The following is a 22,535-nucleotide window of genomic DNA, read 5'->3' as shown; positions in this document are numbered from 1 at the left end:
TTCAGATGCTGTTTTTAAATTTTTTATGGAATGTCCTTTGCGGTGGACAGTTTTCTTTTTTTTCTTTGTTTTTTGTATAAAGTTTTGAAACTCATACCTGGGTCTGAGGAGGTTAGGCAAAACAAAATCTTGAATTGACAAAAAAAAAAAAAAAATATCTTGAATTAAGCAAAAAAAAAAATCTGCCAGTGGAACAAGTGAAAATTATCTTGGTAAGATTTCTTCAAATCAGATTTTCCAGATCTATTGTCTATAAATCAGTTCTTATATCGCACTGAAAAGTTCCTCTTTAAGTGATTCTGTCTTACTTTAAGTCTGATGAGATGTTTGGACTAGAAATGAGAAAGATACACTTGGTAAGATTTTGATTTTTTTCCAGTGTAAAGTTTGAATTTGAACCTCCAGGTGCTACAAAACTGTCTTTATATTAATTTGGGGCAAAAACCGTGTGGATTTCTACAACCTGTTTTAATTCCTGCTTAATTTGTTACGTTTTATAACTCGTTCCATCTCCACATTTGCTCATATCAGGTCCAGACTTCAGACGAACATTTCTCCAGTTTTTCTCCATAATTGTTTGTCAGCAGCAGCGGTTGTAGTCCAGACTGAAATATGTCCAAACTTGGAACCCATTATCTCAGATGTTCAGTTGTTGGTTGAACGGGACAGAGCAGCACGGCCAACAACCTGGAGGGGGCGGGGCCTGAAGTGGCTCATGTGCATTTAAAGGGCCAGCGCTCCAAACCACCTTTCTGGTGTCATTACTCAGAAATAGGGTTGAAGATGGAGTTGAATGAATGAAGAATTCAGACCCAAGCAGAGCATTTACAGTTTATGGAGACCACAGGGAAATGTGGGAAAATGAAGAATTCCATTTAAGGAGCATTATTTGGTATTTCTGAGGACATTTAAACCCTTTATTGGGTAAAGGATTATTTTAGTAATTTCTGCAACAGTTCCAGTGAGGACAGTGAGTCTTCATTCTCAGGTCCAACGTGGTCTCCAGGGTCTGTCAGGTCCGATGTGGTCTCCAGGGTGTGTCAGGTCCAATGTGGTCTCCAGGGTCCTGTCAGGTCCAATGTGGTCTCCAGGGTCTGTCTGGGTCCACCTGCTGTGTTCAGTTCCATGCAGTAATGGAACTAATGTAAGGAATGATGTTCAAAGGGATCATGTGGATGAGGACATGGGTCTGGACCAGCACGCATGGGGGTCTAATGTTCTAAAATACATATTCTTTGCACAACACTGTTAATTTCCCTTCAGCAAAAACAGCGAGAATGCACAAATGAATCTCTTCTTCGTTGTTTTCAGCCGCCGTAGGTTTTCAGGTGGTTGCACAGCTACAGCCTCACCACTAGATATCACTGAACATCCCAGTCTGCGGTTCTCCACCCCCCAGACACTGCTTCAAACCAGTGAAAACACCTGTGGCTGCTGTAAACCTAATGGGCCACATGAAACAGCTCATTTTCTGGGTTTATGGCTGATAACAATTATTCAGAGTTTTATCTGTCATTAGTCAATTAGCTCCTATAAAACACCAGAGGCAGTCCTCCTGCAGCAGATCCACTGGGAATCCCCTTCACCTTCCCTCAGTCAGCCTCAGTCTGTCGGTCATACAGGGTTTGTCTGATCATGCACAGACTTATGGGGGCGGGGGGATAAACCTAAAGGCCTCCTGCAGAGTGTGAGTAACTGTGACGGGGGGAAAACACCAACCTGATGGTCACACTGGAAACAAATCTAAATCTTACCAAGTGTATTTTTCTCATTTCTAGTCCAAATATCTCATCACACTTAAAATAAGACAGAATCACCTAAAGAGGAACTGTTCAGTGAGATATAAGAACTGATTTATAGACAACAGATTTGGAAAATCTGATTTCAAGAACTCTTACCAAGATAATTTTCACATCGTTCATTGGAAGTTTATTTTTGCTTGAATTAAGCAAACAATAAAATAAATCTTGAATTAAGAAAAAAATATTGAATTGAGGCAAAACAAAATCTTCAGTTAAGAAAAAAATATTGAATTGAGCAAAACAAAATCTTCAGTTAAGAAAAAAATATTGAATTGAGGCAAAACAAAATCTTCAGTTAAGCAAAAAAATAAAAACCTGAGTTAAGCAAAACAAAAAATTGAATTAAGCAAAAAAAATGTTGAATTAAGAAAAAAAATCTTGACTTAAGCAAAAAACTAGAATTAAGAAAAAAAAAAATCTTGAATTAAGCATAAAATTCTTGAATTCAGCAAAAATATCTTGAATTATGCAACAAAACAAAATCTTAAATTAAGCCAAAAAAAATTCTTGAATTAAGCAAAAAAAAAATCTTGAATTAAGCAAAAAAAAATCTTGAATTAAGCAAAAAAAAAAAAAAAAAAAAAAATTTGAATTAAGCAAAAAAATAATAATTCTTGAACTAAGCAAAACAAAATCTTGAATTAAGCCAAAAAAAAAAAATAAATAAAAAAAATCTTGAATTAAGCAAAAAAAAAGAAAAATCTTGAATTAAGCAAAAAAAAAAAAAAAAAAAAAAAAATTGAATTAAGCAAAAAAAAAAAAATCTTGAATTTACCAAAAAAAAAAAAAAAAAAAAGAAAATCTGCCAATGGACCAAGTGAAAATTATGTTGGTAAGATTTCTTGAAATCAGATTTTCCAGATCTATTGTCTATAAATCAGTTCTTATATCTCTCTGAAAAGTTCCTCTTTAGGTGATTCTGTCTTATTTAAGTGTGATGAGATATTACTAGACTAGAAATAAGAAAATAACTTGGTAGATTTAGATTTTTTTGCAGTGCACAGATGCAGCACATAGTTACTTTTATGTCTTTTCCTGTTTTAGAAATCAGAACCGTGTGAAATTCCTTAAATATATCATTCCAGCTGCATGTGTTTGTGCTACAAATATGTGAATCGTATTGCACTTAAAGATATTTTTATCTGCTGTTAAATCATTACACTATCCCTCTAATCCTCCTGCAGGGATTTACACTTTGGCTGTGGTATTTATATTGGAAAAGATCCAACACAGGCTTTACATCCCATACTGATACATTTACACTGAGGAGCTGTTAGCTGATACACTGCACTAAGAGGCAGCAGGACTGGAAGTACTACTGAGGACACGGAGCTTCAGGGTTTGGTGGTGTTCCTCTGAATATCTCAATTTATACTCATAATTTACTATAGAGGATTTAAAATGTTATTATCCTTGAATTTTCTAAATAGGGGATTGAAGGCATTGATTCACCAGTGGAACCCATGTAATTTGAAAACTGACAGTCATTGAGATACTGGTATAAAATTCAGTTTATGGTATATTTTGCTGAAAAATCACTTTTGTTCAGTTTTGTCCAAATAAAATAATTGATCCTACTATAATGGACGTCCTGTGTCCGGTGCGTTGTTTGTCTGACGTGCGTCCCGATGTTGCAGCGCGGGAGGGGTGTACGGGTGCAATGCTGCTGTTGCACCACGGGAGGGCACTATCATACAATGGCACCACGGGTACAATGCCGCTAGTAAAAAATAATACACTCAAACATCTCATGTGGTTTCAAAAGCCAGGAGGAAAGATGGGTTTTAAGAAGGGATTTAAAAACAGACAGAGGAGGCCTGTCTGATCTGGAGAGGCGGATCGATCCAGATTTTTATTTAGAAATATTGACAAGATTTCAGCATACACTGAAATTACATTTTGGTCATGTCACAAGTAGGTGACCAATGACCAATCTTTCCATTCTCATTTCCAATGATTCAATTTAAAAGAAAAAAACAAAGCCCAAATTTCTGCTTTCCTGGGTCTCAGGAGGTTAAACACCTTTTAATAAAACTCATTTAAAAAAAAAATCCTAAATGCATTTCAACTTTAGCCTATTTTGAATAATAAAATCAATCTAAAAAAAAAAACAAAAATCTAGCTTTTTTTTCATAATTCGTGCATGAAAGGGTTAATTCAAGATTTTTTTTTTTTTTTTTTGCTTAATTCAAGATTTTTTACTTCATTCAAGATTATTTTACTTAATTCACAACAATTTTTTTTTGCTTAATTCAAGATTTTTTTTTTGCTTAATTCAAGTTTGTCACAACTGTGTAAAGAAGACAGATTGAAGGTTATATTTTTGTTTGAAACGTCCTTTTAAGATAAGAGCTTTAGTGATTATAAGGCAATTCATCAGATATTTGATTGTGTCCCAGTCAGTTATTTGTTATCATTCTGCATTCTTAACACGCTGTGAAATCGAAAATCACTTTTTGTTCAGTTTTGTCCAAATAAAAATAATTGAATCCTACTATAATGGACGTTCTGTGTCCGGTGCGTGTTTGTCCGACGTGCGTCCCGATGTTGCAGCGCGGGAGGGTGTACGGGTGCAATGTTGCTGTTGCACCACGGGAGGGCGCTATCATACAATGGTACCACGGGGTACAATGCCGCTAGTAAAAATAATAAAGTCAAACATCTCATGTGGTTTCAAAAGCCAAGGAGGAAAGATGGGTTTTAAGAAGGGATTTAAAAACAGACAGAGGAGGCCTGTCTGATCTGGAGAGGCGGATCGATCCAGATTTTTATTAGAATATTGACAAGATTTCAGCATACACTGAAATTACATTTGGTCATGTCACAAGTATGTGACCAATGACCAATCTTTCCATTCTCATTTCCAATGATTCAATTTAAAAAAGAAAAAAACAAAGCCCAAATTTCTGCTTTCCTGGGTCTCAGGAGGTTAAACACCTTTTAATAAACCACATTTTAAAAAAAAAATCCTAAATGCATTTCAACTTTAAGCCTAATTTTGAATAATAAAATCAATCTAAAAAAAACAAAAATCTAGCTTTTTTTTCATAATTCGTGCATGAAAGGGTTAATTCAAGATTTTTTTTTTTTTTTTTTTTTTTGCTTAATTCAAGATTTTTTACTTCATTCAAGATTATTTTACTTAATTCACAACAATTTTTTTGCTTAATTCAAGATTATTTTTTTGCTTAATTCAAGTTTGTCACAACTGTGTAAAGAAGACAGATTGAAGGTTATTTTTGGTTTGAAACGTCCTTTTAAGATAAGAGCTTTAGTGATTATAAGGCAATTCATCAGATATTTGATTGTGTCCCAGTCAGTTATTTGTTATCATTCTGCATTCTTAACACGCTGTGAAATCGAAATCACTTTTTGTTCAGTTTTGTCCAAATAAAATAATTGAATCCTACTATAATGGACGTTCTGTGTCCGGTGCGTGTTTGTCCGACGTGCGTCCCGATGTTGCAGCGCGGGAGGGTGTACGGGTGCAATGTTGCTGTTGCACCACGGGAGGGCGCTATCATACAATGGTACCACGGGTACAATGCCACTAGTAAAATAATACACTCAAACATCTCATGTGGTTTCAAAAGCCAAGGAGGAAAGATGGGTTTTAAGAAGGGATTTAAAAACAGACAGAGGAGGCCTGTCTGATCTGGAGAGGCGGATCGATCCAGATTTTTATTTAGAAATATTGACAAGATTTCAGCATACACTGAAATTACATTTTGGTCATGTCACAAGTATGTGACCAATGACCAATCTTTCCATTCTCATTTCCAATGATTCAATTTAAAAAAGAAAAAAACAAAGCCCAAATTTCTGCTTTCCTGGGTCTCAGGAGGTTAAACACCTTTTTAATAAAACCACATTTTTAAAAAAAATCCTAAATGCATTTCAACTTTAGCCTAATTTTGAATAAAATCAATCTAAAAAACAAAAATCTAGCTTTTTTTTTTCATAATTCGTGCATGAAAGGGTTAATTCAAGATTCTTTTTTTTTTTTTTTTTTTTTTGCTTAATTCAAGATTTTTACTTCATTCAAGATTATTTTACTTAATTCACAACAATTTTTTTTGCTTAATTCAAGATTATTTTTTGCTTAATTCAAGTTTGTCACAACTGTGTAAAGAAGACAGATTGAAGGTTATATTTTGTTTGAAACGTCCTTTTAAGATAAGAGCTTTAGTGATTATAAGGCAATTCATCAGATATTTGATTGTGTCCCAGTCAGTTATTTGTTATCATTCTGCATTCTTAACACGCTGTGAAATCGAAATCACTTTTTGTTCAGTTTTGTCCAAATAAAATAATTGAATCCTACTATAATGGACGTTCTGTGTCCGGTGCGTGTTTGTCCGACGTGCGTCCCGATGTTGCAGCGCGGGAGGGAGTACGGGTGCAATGTTGCTGTTGCACCACGGGAGGGCTATCATACAATGGCACCACGGGTACAATGCCGCTAGTAAAAAATAATACACTCAACATCTCTGTGGTTTCAAAAGCCAAGGAGGAAAGATGGGTTTTAAGAGGGGATTTAAAACAGACAGAGGAGGCCTGTCTGATCTGAGAGGCGGATCGATCCAGATTTTTATTTAGAAATATTGACAGATTTCAGCATACACTGAAATTACATTTTGGTCATGTCACAAGTATGTGACCAATGACCAATCTTTCCATTCTCATTTCCAATGATTCAATTTAAAAAAGAAAAAAACAAAGCCCAAATTTCTGCTTTCCTGGGTCTCAGGAGGTTAAACACCTTTTTAATAAAACCACATTTAAAAAAAAATCCTAAATGCATTTCAACTTTAGCCTAATTTTGAATAATAAAATCAATCTAAAAAAAAAAAAATCTAGCTTTTTTTTTTCATAATTCGTGCATGAAAGGTTAATTCAAGATTTTTTTTTTTTTTTTTTTTTTTTTTGCTTAATTCAAGATTTTTTTACTTCATTCAAGATTATTTTACTTAATTCACAACAATTTTTTTTGCTTAATTCAATTATTTTTTTGCTTAATTCAAGTTTGTCACAACTGTGTAAGAAGACAGATTGAAGGTTATATTTTGTTTTGAAACGTCCTTTTAAGATAAGAGCTTTAGTGATTATAAGGCAATTCATCAGATATTTGATTGTGTCCCAGTCAGTTATTTGTTATCATTCTGCATTCTTAACACGCTGTGAAATCGAAATCACTTTTTGTTCAGTTTTGTCCAAATAAAATAATTGAATCCTACTATAATGGACGTTCTGTGTCCGGTGCGTGTTTGTCCGACGTGCGTCCCGATGTTGCAGCGCGGGAGGGTGTACGGGTGCAATGTTGCTGTTGCACCACGGGAGGGCGCTATCATACAATGGTACCACGGGTACAATGCCGCTAGTAAAAAATAATAAAGTCAAACATCTCATGTGGTTTCAAAGCCAAGGAGGAAAGATGGGTTTTTAAGAAGGGATTTAAAAACAGACAGAGGAGGCCTGTCTGATCTGGAGAGGCGGATCGATCCAAAGTTTAGGAGCTCTTATGGGAATCGAATAAAGTCTTCAACAATCAAACCAAAAAAAAGCCTTTACTGTAGGTGTTGGTGGTGTAGGTGTGATCTCAGTGTGAGTGTGGGTCCTTTCAGCGGGGTCAGAGGGGAGGCGACACCTGACCGGCCAACAAAGCACCTCCTCGCTTCCGTTCCATCAGGCGTCTTTCGACAGGAGACTCTGAGTTTCCTGTTAATTCCTCTTCCAGAAAAGAAAGCGCCGCCGTCTGAAGTGTCGGGTATTTTACCGAGCTGTGTGTTTGATAAACACAGAGGGATCCACCGACCTGTTTGATCCGTTCAACATGTTCTCATCAGAGGTGTTAATGAATTTACCACCAACACCTCCAGGATTCAACAGTGTAAAAGTATTCCCAGTAGAAATGATTTAAAGCCGCATGAAAAAGTTAAGTCATTCAGGGCAGATCGACCTGTGAGTAACAGTGTTTTTTTTCTGCCTGACCTCAGCAGAAGAGGAACAATACTGGTTTATGTTTGAAAGGTTTAAAGCAGTGGTCTGTACGTTTCTTCTGCAGTCCTGCTATTGTAAGAATAATTGCACTTAAAGTAAAAAAAAAACAAAAAAAAACCTCATATATAACATGCCAGCCAGCCAGCATCATCTTCCTAAAATAATGGCCTATGTCATTTTTGGCCCTTTTTTTGCCTAAATGATCAAATCTGTTCCTGATTAAGCTTTTTGTGTTATTGAAAATATTATTTAAAAAAATCACTTAAGCAATTCTTTTAAGAATGTGACATTATGTAACCCTTATCATGATCTTTTCCTGACCATAACTAACATTTTGGGTGTCTAAACAGAACCAAATTTAAGCCAAATTAAAATTTTACTTATTTGTTTTAGTTGCGTTTATTTGTGTGTTTATGGTAGATTTTTATATGATGTACAGATTGGACAGCCCTTTTAAAACTCTTGTTACAATGACAATAAAGATATTCTGTTCTATTCTTTTCTACTACTATTTTATTCTATGCTGTTTTATTACACTCTATGCTATTTTATTCTGTTCTCTTCTATTTTTTTATTTCTATTCTATTCATCAACTCAACTGTACTCTGTTTGATTCTATTATATTCTATTCAACTGTATTCTATTCTATTCTACTCAATTCTATTCTACTACTCGATTCTATTCTATTCTATCCTGTTCTGTTCTATTCAACTCAACTGTACTCTGTTTGATTCTATTCTATTCAACTGTATTCTATTCTATTCTATTCAACTCAACTGTACTCTTTTTGATTCTATTCTATTCTATTCTGTGCTATTTTATTGCACTCTATGCTATTTTATTTTATTCTATTCTATTTTGTTCTACTCTATTTTATTCTATTCTCTGCTATTTTATTCTATTCTATTCTGTTCTGTTCCATTCTATTCAACTCAACTGTACTCTATTTGATTCTATTCTATTCTATTCTATTCTGATCAGCTCAACTATACTCTATTAGATTCTATTCTATTCTACTCTGATCAACTCAGCTGTACTCTATTTGATTCTATTCTATTCTATTCTATTCAACTCAACTGTACTCTGTTTGATTCTATTCTATTCAACTGTATTCTATTCTATTCTATTCAACTCAACTGTACTCTGTTTGATTCTATTCTATTCAACTGTACTCTATTCTATTCTATTCTATTCTACTCAACTGTATTCTATTTGATTCTATTCTATTCAACTCTATTCTATTCAACTCTGTTCTATTCTATTCAACTCAACTGTACTCTATTTGATTCTATTCTATTCTATTCAACTCTATTCTATTCTATTCTATTCTATTCAACTCAACTGTACTCTATTTGATTCTATTCTATTCAACTCAACTGTACTCTGTTCTATTCTATCTATTCTATTCTATTCTATTCTATTCTATTCTATTCTATTCTAAGCCATTTTGTCCTTAAACTGCATACATTTATCATCTTAGGAGTGTTTTATCATTGGCATATTCTGTGGTTTAGGTCTAAGGACGTTCTATTTTTTTTCCGTAGTGTAATAAACGTAAACCCACGACTGCAAACGGACCTTTTTTACTGTTAAATAACCAGTAATCCTTCATTCTCTTGGGATCATCATAATAGTTCTGTACAAACACATGCATCAGAGTAGGACTGAACTAAACATGATCAGTTTAAAGGTTGAAGACGTGGACTGGGACTAGAGGAGGACCTGTAGGACCTGTAGGACCTGTAGGACCTGTAGGAGCTGTAGCGTTAGCAGGGGTGTATCAGACTTGAAAGAGGAAATGTTGCCCAGCTGCCTGACACACTGCTGCAGTATTTACAGTGAAAAGCAGGAGGCTGGCAGAGGAGCGTGTTCTTATTTATCTTGGCTCGGGGCTTATCACAGGAGATTGGGACTGTTATGAGAAACATTTTTGTGGGTGGCCTCTCCTGTTTGTGGTTTGGATGGAAGGCCTGGGGGGGGGGGGGGTTTGATTGTAGTTGAACAGAACAGAGGCGTCCCTGCCTATCTTCAAGAAGCTCCTGCAGACCCAGCTCTTCTCAGAAGGAACGGTTACACAAATACCTAACTGCACCTTATTGCACTGCCTCTTTGCACTTCACTCTGCTGTTGCACTGTACTTCAGCGTCTACTGTGTAGAGGCTAGGTTAGGTTGTAAATATGTGCTATTATTTTATGTAGGTATTTTAAGTTTAATTTTAGACGTATATTTTACTGATTTTAAATTAGCCTTAGTTTTAGTCGTTTTTAATGTATTCATTTATTTATTATTATTTTATTCATGGCAAATACGGGTCCTCAGAAACCAGTTTCGTTCTCTTCTTTGTGATGGAATGGCAAATAAACTCCTTTGAATCCTTTGAATCCTTCCGAGAGCACCTCCTGTCCTAGCACTTTCAAACATTCCATTTTAAATATATTATTATGGTTTCTAATCCAACAGAGTGGAAGTGCTGCTGGGTCTTCTTCTTGGTGATGGTCCACAGGTGCTCTTTGGAAACTTGTGGTGTGTCTGGTTATTTAGAGTCAAAAAAAAAATAAAAATAAAAAATCCACATTAGCATGCTAGATTTAAAAAAATGCAGCCAACGCGTTGACTGTATTTTAAAGATTGCCATGAACTAATAAAGGCATTCTATTTTTATACAAATGCTACCGCGCGCCTTGGGAATATTTTTTGAAATCTAGCATGCTAATGCGGATTGTTTTTTGTTTGTTTTTTTTTACTCTATATTATTATGGTTATTCTGTTGTTTTACTTGGTATTTTTATTTCACTGTTTTAATTGTACAGCTGTTTTAGTCTTCAATCTATTCTTGTAGTTTTAGTTGATAACACTGGTCAACAACAAATTTATTGTTTAAGTTTTTGAGCTGATTTAGGATAATTTTGGTGTGCTGAATCCAAAAATCACATTCATTTTGCTCAATTAGGTCAACTTTCTGAACTATGCTACATATTGGCTTTTTAACATTTTTGCTTACATTTATGGGCATTTTCACATCATATGATACAAAATTCTTTCATATTTCTTGCAATAAACAAGTTCTGAAGATTTTACTTTTGCCAATTTATGCTTAATGTTTTTTTTTATATTACAGGTGAATGAAATGGCTTCGACTAGAAGATCTTGCAAAAATAAGCCTGACGTATTCTGCTACATCTGCGGTGAATACACCATTGTACCTAACAGGAATCAAGTCACAAGTTTCATAAGTGTGCTTACCAATCTTATTTTGGTATTAAACTTGGTGACCAAGATAAAGTTTGGGCACAGATATTGAGAAGATCAAATTTTTCAAAATCAAATTAGCAAAAAAACCTGACCTGATTGAGAAAAAACGATGTCATTTTTGGATTCAGCGGTGCAAAATGGTCCTAATTCAGTTGAAAAAACCTAGACAACTTGGAAAAACATTTTTTTGTAACCCAGTGTAATTTTTGCTTTTTAATCTTCTGTACGACACTGTTTTTAATTGTACAGCAGCTTTATGTCTTTAATCTATTCTTGTATTTTATTTTATTTTTTATTATTTATTTATTTATTTTTGGTTTTCCTCTGTAAGTCACTTTGGAAAAAAGCGTCTGCCAAATGCATAAATGTAAATGTAGTTGGGTGCTCTCATGAAACTGGGTACACTTTGGTATCTGGCACTTTTCCATCTTTTTAGACCCAATAATAAAGTAAAATTCAGACATATTTCCCCCCAGGATGGACTTAATGATGACCTCAAATAAATGCAAAAAAATTATACTCTTGCTCTGAGCCATCCCATAATTATGAGTTTTTAATCAAAGGGGCCAAAAAGGACCCAAATATGGACATTAAATCTCCTTAGGTGTCAGTACATTAGATGTGTAAACATGTGTGTAAATGCTCTTCTATATAGACTCTAAATAAAGACACTGTGTTAAATGTGTCGATCCTAGTGGTTTTTCTAATCCACACGTGGGTTTGTCGTCAATCTCAGTCTCATTCCAGGTTTGGTGTGGAACAAGGTTATTTTTGTTAATGAAAACTAATGAAATGACGAAAACTAGAATTGAAAAAACGTTTTTGGTAACTGAAATAAATAAAAACTATAATTAAAAGAAAAAAACATAACTGAAACTGTGTTGTGCGTTTACAAAACTAACTAAAACGGATAAAAATTATGGAAAAAATTCCCTTTGTTTTCATCTTTGTCAATGTCAGATTGATTTGAAATCGGTTTATTTCGCTTTAGCTATTTTAGCTAGCAGCACCATATGATATTTAACGGTGCGTCACTTGTGTTCACTTGTGGTTTCCAGTCGTCTTCTGGTCCCCACTCTACCTGGAAACATGGAGACTAAAGTTGGGAGAAAGCAGCAGAGTCCTGTCTGGGATTTATTTGAATACGACGACAGAGAAGAAGAGAAAAGATACGACAAAACTAAAACTAATACTAAAACTAAACATTTAGAAAAAAAAAAAGAAAACTAATAAAAACTAACAAACCTGCTCTAAAAACTAATTAAAATTAACTGAATTTGAGAAAAAAAAAAGTCAGAACTAAATAAAACTAAACTAGAATAAAAATCCAAAACTATTAGAACCTTGGTGTGGAACCCATCGTGTCCATGCGTTACATGCAGAACCTACCCATTTAAACACAAATAAATTGCGAATGATTTCGTAACAGCGGTCATTTTTGTGAAACAGTCTGCCTTGTGTAATTAGTTCACTTCCCAAAATGCACCTGTGAGAGAATAAAGAGATATTTAAAAAAAAAAAAAAATAGTATTGCCTAATTTCGTGTCCTTTTGACGGTGTTACATGCGGATTTTTGTATTAACTATAATGTAAAATAATATAAAAATGGGTTTTATCTTAAAAATAGTTTCTCTTTTATCTCAGTAAATATTTATTTTTCAAACAGACCCAAAGTGCTTCCAAACTTGCTTCATAACATTCGTCTACATCTGGTTTGAACTTTTAGCCCCTCTGTCCTGTTTTAGGACCAGTTTCATCTTTGTGTTCGTGTGGATGGTGTTGTCCTTCTGCACACTCAGTCGATACTCCCTCAACTCATCTCCGACATCTCAGCTCTTGGTGAAGTTATGAAAAGAATGAAAGAAAAGCAGAGGAGAATGTGTTGGTCAGTGGAGAAGCAGACATTAAATGTAAAGTTATAAATAAAACAGGAAAACGCTGGCAGCTTGTTCCTTCACGTACATTAACCCAGAAAGACCCAGTTCTACTTTAATGTCAGCTCCCAAATGAACTGTTCTCTCTGTTTAACTTTTAAGTAATTTACTAGCCCCAATCCATGTATTATTCCTTCTTTTCATATTCAACTGAGAATCCACAAACAGAAAACAAAAAAAAAAAAGATTTGTTATTTCATTATTCACATACAGGGTGGGGAAGCAAAATGTACAATATTTTGAGGCAGGGATTGAAAGACAGTGTATGACCAATTAGTTTATTGAAAGTCATGAGAATTTATTTGCCACAAGAAAATGTCCATAATAGAAAATGTTTTTATTCTATGTGTCCTCCTTCTTTCTCAATAACTGCCTTCAGACGCTTCCTGAAACTTGCGCAAGTGTTCCTCAAATATTCGGTGACAACTTCTCCCATTCTTCTTTAATAGTATCTTTTGATTTTGCGATAAATCTGTCATTTCTGTGGTTCAGAACCGTATCGACAGTGAAGATCTTCTCATTTGAAAAGATTGTTACAATGGAGGACTTTTTCTTGAACCATGTAATAATTTTCTTGCACCTTTCCAATCTCTTTTCCTTCATAGCTGTTGTCAACAAGTGTTTTGGTGTTCTTGTATAAGATTTTAACTTCAAATCATATTTAACTGCATTTCTAATGGTCTTGTTTTCTACCTCAAGTTCAATTGCCATTTTTCTCATGGATTTGGTTGGATCCTTTGAGAGGTTTAACAAAAGCTTTGGTACGTTTTTTGTTGCTTCCTCCACTTCCAGACTTTCTCGTAAAGTTTTGCTCATAGTCATTCTCTTCTTTCCATTCTAAACAGTCTTTATGGACACTCCAACTATTTTTGAAATCTCCTTTGGTGTGACGAGTGCATTCAGCAAATCACACACTCTTTGACGTTTGCTTTCCTGATTACTCATGTGGGCAAAAGTTTCTGAAAAGGTATGGATAATAGTGTTAGGTATGATTATGACATCAATATGTTTGGTTTCAAAACAATTGACGTAGTGCCTGCTGAGAAAAAACAACTAAATGTTCATTGTAAATTTTGCTTCCCCACCCTGTACAAATCAAAATACTAGTTGTTTTTCATTCTTTCGATTATACGCACAAATTGAAAATTGAAAATAAACAAATGGACCAAATGTGGGGTTTCATGTTGACATTTTTAATATCTGATTTGGTCTGACCCGAAGTTCCTGACTTCTTCATGTGTTACGTGAAGTGTCTTCTACTTAGATTGTCTACCATGGACCCACTGTATCAGACCAGTGGTTCTCAACCTTTTTTCAGTGATGTACCCCCTGTGAAATACTTTTTCAGCCAAGTACCCCCTAACCAGTGCAAAGCATTTTTGGTTGGAAAAAATGACTTAAAACAGAGTGCTGTGCCATCAGTGTCTGATTTATTAAACTTTGGAACTCCATTCGTAGAGGTCTGTCTTGAACTACTTGGAAATAAAAAAAATATAACTAAAAAAAAAGAAAGAATTAACTTAATTATAAATAAAGATGTGTGCACATAAAAATAATTATCAGCATAAAGTGTCCTCCTTTGGGATCGCAGTAAAGATCTATTCGCAAAAAGAATTACGCTTCAACCACGACTCTATTGTTTGAGTTTTCAAGTGATTGACAGGTGATACTAGGCGGCATATGACAGGTCGGGTCGAACCATTCTGGTATGGGGGAGACTCTAGGTTTTTAGGATGATGAAATTGAATAGCCTACTGAATATAAAATTTTATGAACTTACATATTTTCCTGAAATATTTAACCCTTTCATGCATAGTGGTCACTCCAGTGGACATCTGTTCTCCAGCTGTTCTCTTGTACAGGGGTTGGACAAAATAATGGAAACACCTTCACCTCAAGATGATAATGCCCCAATCCATACAGCTAGAATTGTTAAAGAATGGCATGAGGAACATTCTAATGAAGTTGAGCGTCTCGTATGGCCGGCACAGTCCCCAGACCTCAACATTATTGAGCATTTATGGTCAGTTTTAGAGATTCAAGTAAGACGTCGATTTCCACCGCCATCGTCTCTAAAAGAGTTGGAGGGTATTCTAACTGAAGAATGGCTTAAAATTCCTTTGGAAACAATTCACAAGTTGTATGAATCAATACCTCGGAGAATTGAGGCTGTAATTGCCGCAAAAGGCGGACCTACACCATATTAAATTATATTTTGTTGATTTTTTTAAGGTGTTTCCATTATTTTGTCCAACCCCTGTATATTCATGGGTTTTGTTGTTTTAGTTCCATATCAGCCAACACATTAGACGCTTATGCACCATCTCAGACACTGTAATTCATATCATTACCGTAACTTTGCTGTTCTTGATAAACCTGATCTGCAGTAACATATTTTAGTGTAAATCGATTGCTAGTTGTTATTTGACTGTAATTAGCAAACTTTTTTTTTTTTTTTTTTTTTTTTTTGCACATCCTCCTGAGACCCAGCAATGCATTTTGTCCTCTGTAGGGGACAAAAGTTTGACAGTTTTAGTTTAAAAATGCTGTGTATTGCAAAGGACATTCCATTAAAAATCAATCAATAAATAAAAATAATTTTAAAAATATCTGAAAAAACTGTTGCATTTTGCAGTTTCCAATCAAGACAATGTTTTAATGTAAAAACCTAAAACTGTCAATTTCCAGGGTCTCAGGAGGGTTTTATCTCCATGAAATGAGTAATAGCTAATAATAATATAATAATAATAATAATAATAATAATAATATAATTTTTATAGCACCTTTCATACAGAAATTGTAGCCCAAAGTGCTTCACATTGATTAAAAAAAATACAATATTAAAATACATTAAGATTTGATTAGAAATACAATAAAATAAAAATATAAAAACAGCGCACATTAAAATATTTGATTATGCATAGAATTTTTGAAGTGCAAGAAATAAGATGAAATTTGAGAGAAATACAATAAAATAAAAATAAAAATAAAAGCAGCACATTAAAATATTTGATTATGCATAGAATTTTTGAAGTGCAAGAAATGAGATGAAATTTGAAATACAATAAAATAAAAAAATAAAAACAAAACAGAACAATAGCTAATATTAGAGTATTATAAAATGTGAGAAAACAGTAGCAATTTCGCAATTAGCGGCATTAAAAGTGTTTTTATTTCATAGTTTTCACACAGTATATCACTTCTGATGATGAATTTTAAATAAATGTTTCTTTGGTTCAAAACTTAAATGCATGGTGTCCAGCTGAGTGGACATTTTTGTAACTCCACAAAAATAGGTTCATAAAGAAAAAAAAAAAAAATCAATTGCATTGTTTTTTTCATGCTTAAAGAGGAACAAAAACACTCAGGAAAAAATATTGACTAAGGTTCTCATAATTCATGCATGAAAGGGTTAATTCATTTAATAATTATTTTTGAAGGATTTTTGTATGGATGCTACTTTTTAAATATATTTTAAAATCTCACATACCCCCTAGAGTGCCTTCACGTACCCCCATTTGAGAACCACTATTAGACAAAACAACAATACCTGGAAGATCCTGTCGATTCCTTCAGAGTAACATGTTTGCTGCCTCTGAATAACACCAAATTTTCCATTATCACAGAATGCATTAGACAGAATATACTCGCAAACCCACGATTGTCCAGAACAACCACCAAGAAGTCAGAAATTCCAGGTCAGACCAAATCAGATATCAAAAATATCAACATGAAACCCCATATTTGGTCCATTTGCTTATTTCCAATTTTTAATTTGTGCGTACAATTGAAAGAATGAAAAACAACTTGTTTTTTGATTTGTACATGAATAATGAAATAATGAGTCTTTTTTTTGTTTGTTTTCTGATTGTGGATTCTCAACTGAATATGAAAAGAACGAATGATACACAGATTAGCCCCAGTTCTAAAGATGACAAATTGTAATTTACACCAATTATTGTCATGTATTTAATAGGATTAGTGGATCAACAGTTTAGATCAGTAGATGGTTTTGGTCAGCAGTGGATGTTTGGGTCTATATGGGTTAATCTCAAGTGGGTCGGATCATTAAAATACTATCATAATAACCTACAAATACAACTCCAAATATTTATAACTAAAATGTTTGACACTTCTGCTGTACATGATGAAAACAGGAATAAGAGAAGTGATTTAAGGGAGTTTGAGATTACAGAAACTGTTGATAAACTGCATTTTCACACACATCCATGTCTGGTGTTTACGGAGAATGGTCTGAAAAAGAGAAAATATCCAGTGACCAGAGGTTCTGTGGGTAAAAATGCTCTGTTTGTGCTAGACTGGCCAGACTATATCTGAACTCACAACATGTTGAACACTGACGAAGATGGGTAAAACAGCATATACAACAAATGGCCACTTTATTAGGTACACAGGGTTCCCATGGGTGGGGTCTTAAAAAGTGAAATAGCATTCAATTCTGTCTTATTAGTCTTAAAAAGTCTTAAATTTAACTTGTACAAACCTGTAGGAACCCTGGGTACTCAACTGAATATGAAAAACGAATGATACACAGATTAGCCCCAGTTCTAAAGATGACAATATAATTTACACCAATTATTGACATGTATTGAATAGGATTAGTGGATCAACAGTTTAGATCAGAGATGGTTTTGGTCAGCAGTGGATGTTTGGGTCTATATGGGTTAATCTCAAGTGGGTCGGATCAGTAAAATACTATCATAATAACCGATAAATTCTCGCAACCCCAAATTTTTTATATATAAAATGAGTTTGACACTTCTGCTGTACATGATGAAAACAGGAATAAGAGAAGTGATTTAAGGGAGTTTGAGAATTACAGAAACTGTTGATAAACTGCATTTTCACAACATCCATGTCTGGTGTTTACGGAGAATGGTCTGAAAAAGAGAAAATATCCAGTGACCAGAGGTTCTATGGGTAAAAATGCTCTGTTTGTGCTAGACTGGCCAGACTATATCTGAACTCACAACATGTTGAACACTGACGAAGATGGGTTAAAACAGCATATGCAACAAATGGCCACTTTATTAGGTACACAGGGTTCCCATGGGTGGGGTCTTAAAAAGTGAAATAAGCATTCAATTCTGTCTTATTAGTCTTAAAAAGTCTTAAATTTAACTTGTACAAACCTGTAGGAACCCTGGGTACTCAACTGAATATGAAAAGAACGAATGATACACAGATTAGCCCCAGTTCTAAAGATGACAAATTGTAATTTACACCAATTATTGACATGTATTGAATAGGATTAGTGGATCAACAGTTTAGATCAGTATATGGTTTTGGTCAGCAGTGGATGTTTGGGTCTATGGGTTAATCTCAAGTGGGTCGGATCATTAAAATACTATCATAATAACCTACAAATACAACTCCAAATATTTATAACTAAAATGTTTGACACTTCTGCTGTACATGATGAAAACAGGAATAAGAGAAGTGGTTTAAGGGAGTTTGATATTACAGAAACTGTTGATAAACTGCATTTTCACACACATCCATGTCTGGTGTTTACGGAGAATGGTCTGAAAAAGAGAAAATATCCAGTGACCAGAGGTTCTGTGGGTAAAAATGCTCTGTTTGTGGTAGACTGGCCAGACTATATCTGAACTCACAACATGTTGAACACTGACGAAGATGGGTTAAAACAGCATATACAACAAATGGCCACTTTATTAGGTACACAGGGTTCCCATGGGCGGGGTCTTAAAAAGTGAAATAGGCATTCAATTCTGTCTTATTAGTCTTAAAAAGTCTTAAATTTAACTTGTACAAACCTGTAGGAACCCTGGGTACTCAACTGAATATGAAAAGAACGAATGATACACAGATTAGCCCCAGCCCCAAAGATGACAAACTATATTTTACACCAATTATTGACATGTATTGAATAGGATTAGTGGATCAACAGGTATTAAACATTTTTACATCAGTAGATGGTTTTGGTTGCCGGTGGTTGTTTGGGTCTCTATGGGTTAATAAATAGCAGATATTTTAAGAACATCAGGTCTAAGAAACACTCACAGGTTGATGATACGTTGGCAGGAGTGTGAGATTATTTTTTTGTGGAGAAACTGAATGTGATTAGAATTAATCCACCAGGAACTTGTTGGATTTGCAGAAACAGCCAGGCCTGCCTTGTCATGCTTTAATGCAGGTTTGAGAAGCAGAATTAGAGTTCTTTATCACATTGTGAAATGCCACAGTTAAATATACACTACCCAGCCAAAAAAATGGGGCTGAACTAAACAAATACTTCAGATCTTTCCATTGGATAATTACTGCAGTGATTAATAGAATATAAGGTTTGAACTGCAACAAGTTCTTTAACCCTAAATCCAGTGAGAGCGAGAACGTAAAGGTTGGACTGTGTTTGAATGGATAAAGGTCATGTGGTCTGCTGAGTCCAGATCAACCCTGTTCCAGAGTAATGACGAAAGGTGCATGATAGTGATTACCCACACTGGAAAAAATGCCCCTCTCAAAACAAGTTTAAAAAAAAAAAAAATACAATATATTTTTGCTTGAATTAAGCAAAAAAAAAAATCTGCCAATGGAACAAGTGAAAATTATCTTAATAAGATTTCTTAAAATCAGATTTTCCAGATCTATTGTCTATAAATCAGTTCTTGTATCTCACTGAAAGTTCCTTTTTAGGTGATTGTGTTTTATTTTAAGTGTGATGAGATATTTGGACTACAAATGAGAAAAACACACTTGGTAGGTTTTGGATTTTCTTCCAATGCATCATGCCTAGTGCCTACAGTACAACCCTGTGGGGGCAGTGTCATGATCTGCTGTTGGTTCAGTTGGTCAGGTCTAGGTCAGCGCCGGAAGGTTAATCCGATGTTGATATAAATCAGCCACTGTTCAGAGTGCAGAATTCCACAGGACCACAGCACTGAACTGACACAGAACTGAAGTCACACATCACACTCTTGCATCTAACTTGTAGCTCCACCCACCTTCTCCAGCCTCCAGACCAAAGAACACCATAAAACAACATATAGAGTGTTTAGATTCTAAACACTCTATACTATAACATATAACACTCTAAACTTTAGAACAATAATTCCTATTCTGTACTATATACTATCACCAATTTGTGGTTTCTCCCATCAGTTTCCACAGTACTGTGGTAGCAGAATGCACAAAAGAGTGAACTGAAGTACACACCATATATGCCCTCAGTACTGTGGCAACAAGAGGAGAATGAGTTCATGGAGCAGTATCCATGATTGGCTCTAGTACAAATGCTAACATTTCATTGGTCTGTGGCAATAGACAAACCCATATTTTGTGCCACAGTACTGGGGCAGTAGACATCGCCATATAATAAATGGTGATAAATCACTTGAGAAAGGTTAAATATAGAGAGAATTCATTTTGGGAACTGCCACAAAAATAGCACTGGATCTTTATGGGTTAAAATTACTCTTTCATTTCAGTGACATTTCTGTGTCAAAAAATCTAATCTTGAACTATTTGTATGTAATATCAACCATTTCCAAATGTGACGCGCACTGTAAAAAAAAGAAAAAAAAAAAAAAAAAAAAAAAAAAAACTATATTATTCGGCAACAGGGGTGCAGAAAAAATACTGTCAAATAATGGAAAATAACCATCTCATAAAAATATGGTAATTTTCCATAATTAAAATACAGTTTTTTGCTCTAACTTTACATGAGATTTTGCATATTTTTTTTGACTTTTTAATGTTTAATAAAGAAGATTTACATGTATTAAAACAATCAAATTACCTACAAATATATATAAATAATTTTCAATGAGACTAAGTTGGACAATCCACTGATAAAAACTGTATTTGGACAGTTATCAGTGTTTATACATGTTATACATTCACAACAATACATTTATTCAACATTTTTGTTGTGAAACCTCCTGTAATTACACAAGATATTTGTCAATTAACAAACAAGTCTGGTTAAACTGATGGAACAAATACTTCTTTTACAGTTAATCGTCAGTAATTTTATCTCGTTTTTTTTTTTTTTTTTTTTTTTTTTTTTTTTTACAGTATTAAACTTTAAATTAACCGTTTAATCTCATAAAAAAAAAAAAAAAAAAAAAAAAAAAAATTTGTGAAACTACGATTCATTTGCAAATGTATTTTAACTGTATTTTTTTGTGAAAAAAGAAGAAAAATTCTTTTAAAAAATGGAAATTTTATTTTTATTCACAGTTACAGTTTTTCATGTTATTTTACATTTGACGTGTAAAAATCACAGTCTATTTTTTAATTTCATTGATATTTTCCTGTATCTTAAAAATACAGGAAAAATCTGTAAAATAAACAGTGAAAATTCTGTCAAATTACAGATTTTTTTTTTTTTTTTACAGTGCTTCTGTCATTTATTCACTGTTTCATATCCCCTTTGTTAGGCTCACATTAACCACAACATCTGTGAGATATTCCCATTTTCTTTGTGTCCTTACAACAAAATGCATTTATTTTTTTTTCAAACATATGAAGTTTATTTAAATAGAAATTAAAAATCAGAGTCTTGAGCCATAGGTCAACAGATTCCTTTTCACAGCAGACATTATTAGCAAACGTATTACAACACACAGAGGTCAAAGTTAAGCTGCGAAGCAAACGATTCAACAATAATTCAGTCTGTCAGACACGGGTTTAATATAATAAGTAGGTTGCGCATCGGTAACGTAACAAGGCGTATCCATAAGGTGTCGCCGAGTGGAAAAGAATGTATGAGAAGGCGTTCCAAAATACTGCTCCTAAACGTCTGTGCGCTGTAAATCATGACTCATCTAAAGGATACTGCTGACATTTCCGTCCTATCGAGTCAAATTAATTTGGGGATTTGAGAAAGCAGCGTGCAGACAGCTTTTCTCAGCCCAGTGCACTTTAACCTGAACTTTCATCGCCTGACGTAGGAGGGTCTGGCTACAACAAAGGATAATGGTTCTGATGACTGATCCCAGTGCTGTCTCACTGTGTGGCATGCAGTCTGCTTCTGTGTAACTGCTGTGACACACCACACACACACACACACACATAGACACACACTGTGACATTACTTCAGGCCTCAATCAAAGCTACTTGTTGGGTTCTGCCAAGATCAGCTCAGTTTCAAGGTGATTTATTTACCCTGTGAAAAGACTTCCCCAGACTCCACTGACTACAAGTGAATCATGCTTGCAGCGGGGTTTTACCAAGTGCATACACGCACGAGTAAAAACCAGCAAGCAATGGCAAGCACTGTTACTCATAGCCCCAGAATGCATTTTTGGGCCTTTGAATCATGAAAAAAAAAGCAAATTTCAGCTTGATTTGTCATGGTCAACGGGTCAGGAGCTGAGGCTGAAACATGAAAAACAGTTTAGGAAATGTTTAAGGTACAATAAGCACAATATACAGGGTGACACAAAAAAACGGGAACTTTTTAACAATCCAAAAAAATCAAGAGTGATGGAAGAAAAATATTTTATTTATAGTAATTGAAACCTTAAAACATGCCATTTAAGAAACAATGATGGAATTTTC

At 34.4% G+C, this 22,535-nt stretch overlaps 1 long non-coding RNA gene across 1 annotated transcript in view; it reads left to right on the top strand.

The window, feature by feature from the left end:
• The first annotated feature begins 7,832 nt into the window (after nucleotides 1-7,832).
• The window catches only part of LOC115419844 (uncharacterized), a 16,300-nt gene continuing 1,597 nt past the window's right edge, over nucleotides 7,833-22,535 (top strand). The window contains exons 1-2 of the long non-coding RNA XR_003935473.1: nucleotides 7,833-7,845; nucleotides 15,784-15,788. This is a non-coding gene — a long non-coding RNA (uncharacterized LOC115419844). The remainder of the gene's footprint in view (nucleotides 7,846-15,783; nucleotides 15,789-22,535) is intronic.

This window comes from Sphaeramia orbicularis, chromosome 5, assembly GCF_902148855.1.
Source record: "Sphaeramia orbicularis chromosome 5, fSphaOr1.1, whole genome shotgun sequence".
NCBI classification, from domain to species: domain Eukaryota; kingdom Metazoa; phylum Chordata; class Actinopteri; order Kurtiformes; family Apogonidae; genus Sphaeramia; species Sphaeramia orbicularis.
This window is presented reverse-complemented; position numbering and strand designations above follow the sequence as displayed.